The sequence below is a fragment of the Gavialis gangeticus genome, unplaced genomic scaffold, assembly GCF_001723915.1.
Source record: "Gavialis gangeticus isolate Ggan-Ray unplaced genomic scaffold, GavGan_comp1, whole genome shotgun sequence".
Classification (NCBI taxonomy): domain Eukaryota; kingdom Metazoa; phylum Chordata; order Crocodylia; family Gavialidae; genus Gavialis; species Gavialis gangeticus.
The window spans coordinates 66342653-66351393 of record NW_017729025.1 but is presented as its reverse complement, the minus strand read 5'-3'; positions in this window follow the sequence as shown (position 1 = coordinate 66351393).

Here is an 8741-nt window from a genome sequence, read left to right as displayed (position 1 = left end):
TCAAACAAAAATCAGAAAACTTTTATAAGAATGTGTGAACAGTTTCAATATTATTAAGTGTATATCTCCTATATTATACTACATAGAATAATTAATTCTAAGGACACAATATTGCTTGTAAAAGGTGAAGCCACATGCATTAATTCCCTATAACAATATAGTGGCCAACTTTAGGCTGCTTTTTCTATCTCTGATCATGCAAGAAAGAAGGAGATTGAAGAGGCCACTATCACTTCATTTACCTACAAATCTGCACAAGTTTCCATGGTGGAAGTAGAATAGAGGACGTCCCAGAATGGAATCTCAGGTTTACACAAAGTGTGTTATTACTGCATGATAATGCAGTATTACCGTATTGTTTCTTGTAGCTAAATATCAAATGGGGCCTGAAAGTGCTATAACCCCAAAGGTTACTTGTTTGAGCTCTTGAAATATTGTTTTAAATTTGTTTCTGTACTTTACTGTATTTGATTTCTAAACTGGACTGTCCAAAAATGGTGAAAATATATTTGATATATCCAGAAGATAAAGGCATATATCTAGAGACTGGAAAAAGAAGAAAGGAAGGGTGGCATGGTTCTGTAGTGCTATATGCTCTCCCAACAGGAAAACTAAAGGAAAACAACCAGATTTTCTAGATTATCTGTGAATAAATAGATAGGAGAAGGGAACCTTGACTCTGTTCCCTTGCTTGTAGGCTGGAGTAGGTGCCTGGAAGTTAGCAGGAATGAAACACATCCCAAAGAGAAGTAATTTAGGGTTCCCCCTTTTTCTCAGGTGGAAAAGAGGAGAGGGTTTAAGAATCGCTGAGGCTCAATTCTCAACAGAGAATTTTTTAATATGGTGATGTGACTATAATACTATTTCTTCTAAACCAAGCCCTAGGACAGGGTTTTTCAACCTTTGTTAAGTGTACCCCCGGTGACAGACATGGACCAGGCAGGGGGCAAAGGGGGGCACATGGCCAGATGTAGACTAGTGGCAGCACAGGGTGGTGAGTGGCCTGTGCGGCCGGCAGAGAAGCACCATTGCCCTCACCCCACTTCATCCCCAGCCCTGCTACTGGGAGGCAGCAGCATGTGGTGGGTGGCAGCGCTCCATCCTCACCCACCCATGCGTACCCCCTAGGGCCTTCCCAAATACCAGGGAGTTAACAACTCTTGCCCTAGGACATCTTTTTTCTTAATAGATCATTTAAAAGGCAGAGTTACTTTTCAAAGTGAAATAAAGTGGAAAGGGCCCAAACTTTAACTATAGCAATGGCATCAGAGTGCGGGAGAAGAGGGCCATGGAGTATCTACATGATGCTAGCAGTCAGGGTGCACAGAGACTGGCATCCTGCCTCTCATCTTGCATTATTAAACTACAGCAGCCACAGCCAGTCCTAAAAATTCAAGATATAACTAACTGTTGCTTTTTCTTTCTAACAGTTAGTTGCATTTTTCTTCTTGTCTAGAAAGGCTAAGAATATTTTGAGACACTTAATTTCTGGTTTCCGTGGTAACCCTTGTGCAAGTATGTATGAGTTACAGGGGTCCTAAATGTAAAGTGGTCAGTAAAGGACCCGTGAAAATAAAACGCAGTTGCAGTTTTGCTTCCTTGATAAATGTACAGCGAATGAAAAACTGTGACAAGAAAGAAGAGAGAACATATAATTTTCTAGACATAAGAGAAACGTGTGCAAACTCAAGAGGCATGAATTATTTCTCTTGAACAAAATAGGCTTAGCAGATGTTAGTGCACAAAAACCATGTAAACATTTCGGGGGTTTAATAAGGGGGAAGTTTAAGAATTCATGTAAAGGGATAGCCTAGATATAGATCCTAGGCATCTTTTGCACTGCAAACCACCACAACCTAATATTTGCACAGAATTCACAGGTAACAAGCTTTTACTAGTCACACTGCTCTGTTCTGCTTATTCCTGTGACAATTTTTTCATGCAATGCACTGGTCAACAGAAATACAAGACATTCCTTGGGAAAAAAATGTTCGCATTCTTTCTAATTATTGCTTATAGTTGTATTATTTTTAATATACTACTTCTGGAATAACCATTTCTTTCACAGAAGCAAAATTCTGAAGCTGCCAATCAGCCATCTCATGATGATAGGAAATAAAATAAAACCTCAAGAACAATTTTTGAAATGGAAGTATTGAAATACAGAAAGCCATTCTTTGGGAAATGTGCATTTAAGTTGCATCTTAATATGATCAGTTGATTCCCAGGATTTTGCAAAAGACTTGGATTTAGGAGTGACATTTGGATCTCTGGCAGAGACCAGCAGTGTTAATAGAAGTGATATTCTCAGCTTCAGAGGAAATATTAGAAAGAATATGCTAGTCTTCAGCACCTTTTAGTTTGATTAATTACCATTCTGCCCTTTTACTGAGCGGTTTTTCAACCCAGGGCACATCTGAGTGATAAAATTTAGAAGGGAGAAAACAGCCCCCTCTAGAGATTCAGTGAGTTACTCAGAGACCTAACTGTATTTGGAAGTGTAGGCTTGTAATACTAGGAAGGCTGTTACATGATTTGCCACACTTTTCACCTGTTAACTGTTGCAGCATTTATTTGTGCCTTCAGTGTTGTTGAATATGCTTCGTACTGGCATATCCAGCACTGTTGATCTCAGTAGAATGTCAATAATACAACAGCACAGAAATGTTAGTGCAGTGCTGGTCAGCACAACCAGGGAACGTGTTATACAGGTTCATTAATGGCTTGTTATAATAAAGTAGCTAACTTTGGGTTTTCAATTTTCAAATAGGCACCATTCCTCAAATTCTTAAGTTATAGAAGTGAAGTACACAACCCCTAAACTGAAATATACACCACTCCTAAAGAACAGGGCTGTGCTAAATGTAATATAAAAATTCAACTTCCTAGTCTGATATTAGCGCTGGATTGATTGCTGTGCACAACACTGACATGAATATAAAGACTCCCTAAGGTTAAATTGGGCTCCTGCATTGAAATTCTAATTAGAAATATGAGTGCCCCAACTCTGTGAAAGAGCATGTGTGTTTAATTATTCTCTCTTTTCACCTTATCTCTTCCATTATTCCATATCCCTTTCCTTCCTCCTTGCTTGCTGTTTTCAAGCAACCCATGCTCCTCACTTAATCTAAGTGTAGGGCCTTTCTTTAAGTTGGCATTAATTGACAAGCAGTGTTTAATTATTATTTTTCATCTTTGAAGAGAACCAATATTAACTCACCATGGGCCCTGAGACAGCATCTCGCCCCCTTGATTCTTGTGGCACAGCTCTGCCATCTTCTGACATTTCTCTCCTGTTGTCAGTCAGATAGGCATTTCCCTTGATCTAATCCCAGTGGTATTCTTTTCTATACATTATCTGTAGGAATTTCCTATCATTTGAATTACACACTCAACATTTTCAGCAGCTGATGAAGTGATTGAGTCAGTACCTGAGAGATTTATTTAAAGTACCTAGGACTGGTGGCTGTTTTCTCACATTAAATGTCACTTTTAAAACCTTGATTTTCCCAACTAGAAGCGTAATGTACCAACTGCATGAAGCCATTCTAATTAGCAGTATGGTACATCATTACTGTCTGTTTATAAAAAGTAAATTCATTTGTTCATTTTCTTAAAGCAACACAGTGCTGTCTTTCTGGGGGGGAAAAAAAGTCAGGTATCACTTGATTGACTATAAAAAAGTTGATCCTGACTTAAACTAGTATAAGTGGGAGGATAATTTGGAGTTCATATGTACATTTAATTTTCTGGAACATCATATACTTTAAGAACTGTTTAAATGCTTACTTTTCTCCTAGCTGACCCCAAATCTTTAAATTCATTTGGAACCAGGACACTCTTGACTGTTAGTTGTGAAATTCTAAGGCAGAAAAAATTAAACTGTCAGACACTGTTCTCCAGTGCAGGGACTGTTATATCAGTGAAGACCATGAATGTTGCATGCTCCCAGAGGCTGGGGGTCATGGTAAGCTCCTACAGGGGGTGGTGGCATGGTTGGCAGTGGGAGCATGGCAGCAGCAAGTGGGGAGCTCCCACAGCTGGCCACAGCACTGTCAGTGGTGGGGGAGGGTGGTGAGTGCTGAGCAGTGGTTGGTGTCCACCCACAGATGCCACCAGTAATGTTGACAGCAGCCAACAGCAATTGCGGACCACCTGCAGATGCTGCCGGCGGTATCAGTGGTGAAGGAAGGGGTGGCGAGCGGCTACCATCTGCAGGTGCCACCGGCAGTGTCGCCGGGGCCTTTTCACAGGGGGTGCACCGCCACACTCGAGGGTGTACGTGCACCTGTGTGCACCCCCCTACATGTCATCAATGGTGAAGACTTCAGGGGACCCCAGTCTGAATCATAGGCTCTTTCTTCACTTTTGTGGGGTTTTTTAGATCAACTGTAAAATGGGGCTCATTTTAAATGGAACATAGGTAAGGCCAGACACTTTTCTCTGTATCTGTTTCTTGTCAGTCACAACAGAAGCAAAGAAGAAACTGCTTCCTGTAATCCTAGTTTGTCTACTGCCAAAAGGTTCCTCACTGCCTGTTCTCTTCCACTGCCTGAGCTTTTTTGATGTGGGAAATGCTGGGAAATGTAAACAGGAGTCTGAAATAATGCTATTGGCCTGTTTAAGAATATAAAGAGTCACATCCAGTCTTCTACTTTAGAGAGTAAAGAGGTAACATGCACAATGTTCTTGAACTTTGTCCCAGGGACAAACAGAGGGGAAAACCCCAGAGACCCAGGGGGGAGCCCCGGGATAAGGAACCCGTGAAAAGAAACAAAAAAGACAAAAAAAATGCTTACCTGTATCAGGATCTGCGGCAAAGCTAGAGACAGGACCCATGCGACACATCAGCCGCGTCTTTATAAAGTTACAGCTGGCAGATGATGTCAGCCGCAGAAGCCGGCTGGCAGGGATAAAAGGAGCCGTCGGCAGGGAAGCAGGGGGATCAATACTGGTAGGAGCACCAGCAGGAGCGATCGTCCCAGAGGTCCTGCAGGGGCAACGGGAGCCAGAAACTGACTTCCAAAGAGGAGAAGAACATGGCAGAGCAAGCGGCAAGCCTGAGACTGCTGGCTAGCACAGAGGAAGACTAGGACCAAGGGTGGTTCCTCTGGACTGGGAACCCGGAAAAGAGAACCAGACAACACAGATTGACACTGACGCCCATCATGATAACCGAGGGGCTGCGGAGGACGGCATACTTGACGGCTTTACACCAGGTGGGACTGTTGAAGGCACCAGGGAAGCCAAAGAGGTACATCAGGTGGGAGACGGGAGGCAAGGGGAGTGGGAGAGGCTGCGAACGACGGCCATGGGTGTCATGGCGTGGTTACGTCAAGGGACAGGAGGACAGACACCCATGGGAGGATTGCCGGTGGCCATAAAAAGTCCTGGGTGGGACAACCAGAAAGCAGAATGGGGCGGAACTTACAGTGAATACCGACCATCGAACAGGTCTTAAATAGAGTTAGGGTCTGTATATGTCATTTGCGACCAGGCCAAGAAAAGAGCATGGGAGAGAGGATTTAGGAGTCCCTCAGATTGCATTTTTACTTTTATTTGGGCAAGATTTTGTGTTTCCCACTTTTGGAGGGGTTGCAGAACAGACCGGATATCCCCAATATTATTAAGTCACTGGAAGAGTTGCTTGCTTTTGGAATGGGAAAGCAGCAGACTCATAGTCCAGACTATTGTACACAAGTGGCCCTCTACATAAGCAGGACAGACCGCTTTTGCCACATAAGGGGAGCCAGGGGTTCAATGGCAGGGAGACCGGCCTGGAGTATAATTGTGACCCATCAAGGCTGAGTATAAGGGTGAGGTATAGGGGAGGTGGAGCCTCACAGAAGATCACCCGATAACTGTCTCATAGTTGAGGGAACCTGGATAGTCGGACTCCAACCACTGAAGCAAGATCCAAAGTTGTGGCAGGCAAGATTGGGGGAAGACTACTCCAGTAAGAGACACCCACCCGATGTAACAGCGGGGACGGACGGACGGATGCCACCGAACATCCGGGCCCGAGCAGCACATGACCGGATGTTTGAGGCCAGGCGGGCACAAACTTCATTAAAGAGGTAGATTTAAAATACTCCCTATAGACTTTCAAATCCCAAATAAAATATTCAGATTCAGGAAGCACATATTAAGCATAAGCCCCCAACTCACACAGCCCTAGTGAAATCTATGCATTTCCAAAGCTACAGATGACAGAAGGAGCCTTTACCACATACCTAATCTTAGTAAGATTGAGACCCACTTTCATAATTTGTTCAATGACTGAGAAATATGAGCAAGCAACAAAAGATGTAAAGTATAAGTACCATATTTGCTCTATTCCTATGGAGAATAGTTTTTAATGAAATAGACCTTTTCCCTATTCCCTTGTTTTTTAAATCTGAGCCTAAAGAAGCACTCTCAGAAATGGGCAAAAATCACTCTATATGAAATTTTCAAGCATTTTTAAGTCACATTTTAACTACAACTCCTGGTGGTGGATCCTGCAGTGTTATAGTTCCAGCATGCTTGCTTTGGATGAATTGCATTATCATGTTGAAGTTAATGGTCTGGGTATTGCCTCCGTAGTCTTTATTTCAATTAATGTTTTGAACCAAGTAAACTGTTTACTTGGAAATAAGAGAAATTCTTGTACTTGTCTAGAGAAATCTAGTAATATATCCACAATATATATCCACAGCCCAATACTTGTATACCTTGGTAACTTAAGGATCAGGAAGGCAAGTCTAGGAATCTTTCTGTAAAGAGTTACATTACAAATGGTTCTAACTACAGTTCAGATGGAGGGACGGATTGTACTTCAATGGTTAGACACTGAATAGGAGACAAAAGATTGATGTATTCCCATCTTAGTCGTGAACGCACTGTATGACCTTGACACTATTGGCTTTCACTTCTCCTTTTGATGTCTTCTCTTTAGACCGTAAGCTCCTCCGGGCAAGAACTGTATTGTATGGCACCTACTACAACTGAGAATCTGATCTTGGCTGGGTGCTCTAGGCATGCTGGACTACAAATAAAAAATATCTGATTACTGGTTAAAGCATCTCTGTGGTGTTCTGTTGTTACTCAGACTGGTTCTCAGCAATATCTATACTGTAAGTGGCACTGAAATTAATGGAGTTGTGGCTAAAAATAGATGTCACGAAATGAAGCGGATCACCTGCGCTGAGATGTCCCAGCACAGCTGATCCATATCATTGAATGAAACACAAGATACCCATTGTCCTGATCATTGACCTTGTGAGACGGACAACTTGTTCTCCCAGGGCTTGAGGGGCCTGATCCTGTGTGCCCCGGTAGTGCCTACTTTCCTCTCTTACAGAGATAAGTCCACAGAGATCCCAGAGACATGCATCTACAAGTGGCAATTCCCAGCTTTCCCCACCTACAGAGATGTGCCTTAAAATTCCCTGGGGCATGTCTCTAAGAGATGGAAGCCAGGGAGCTGTTCTTGGGGTCAAAGAGCCTGATCCTGCAGGGCAATTCCCAGGGTGCGCAGCATCATTTCCCCTTAAGCCCATGAAGCACCTATGCAGGGCAGCTAGAGAGTATCGTCAATTGTGGGCTCCCCAAGTGCTCTAGCCACAAAGCAAATAGTAACTAAATAGTGGCACAAATTAATATTACCTTCATTGCAGCCACACATTTTGGGAGTCTGTTGTGCAACAAGAAGCATGGATGTCTTTATGATGGCATAAAAAGTTTTATGGTGACACAAAGGCAACACGCATTTCCACCCTATGTCTGCTCAGGGTCTGGCCTTCTAAATGGAAATTTTCAGTAATATAGCCTTAATTATTTTTAAAAGACCAGCAAAATAGGGATATGCTCAGTTTATAAGATCTCTGAGGAATAAGGCAATGTAAATCTCTTCTTGGAACTTATGACACTGACAATTTAGCTAATTATTTTTAGAAACTATGACCTTTTGAAATAATATTTTTATAACTACAATAAGACCTTCTCGTGTGTGAATTAATGTTGTACTGATGGTTAGCTGTGTTGATTGCACTCAGCCTTTAGCCTCATTCCCAGCAACACATTAGGTGTGAATTAATGTGCAATAATTCATACCCTGTTGTGCCCTAGTACTAAATATAACATTGATTCAGTTTTAGAAATACAACATAATGGCACTAATATTTTCAAAATAATAAGTCCTCCTTGGTAGTTTCATTTCAGACCCTTTATTGCATTTGCTGCCCTACCTCACAATAATACTATCACTATTCAGCTCTGACCATATACCTTAACCATATACCTTAACTAAGTTTGTTGGGGGATGGGGATCCACAGGAGCAAGAGAAAACTCAACCAGGTGTAGGACCTGCCCAAGTAAGAGCTCAGGTATATACCAAGGGACCAGTTGTCTCTCAGGTAGGGGGGGTGCCCAGGGCTCCCTCGGGGAGATTAAGGTGTCTCTTCACTAATGCAAGAAGCATGGAGAACAAGCAGGAGGAGCTTGCTCTTCTGCTTGCAAGGAGTAAAATCGACCTGGTTGGCCTAGTGGAGACATGGTGGGATGAAACATTTGACTGGGCATTAGACATAGAGGGCTATAGGTTGTTTAGAAGAGATAGGAAGGGGAAAAAAGGTGGGGGGGGGGTTGCGCTCTATGTTAGGGAACAGTATACCAGTTCTACCTTCCAAATGGGACCAGAGGAAGGCTTAACTGAGACCCTGTGGGTCAAACTTCAAGGAGGGCAGGGGGAGAGGGATCT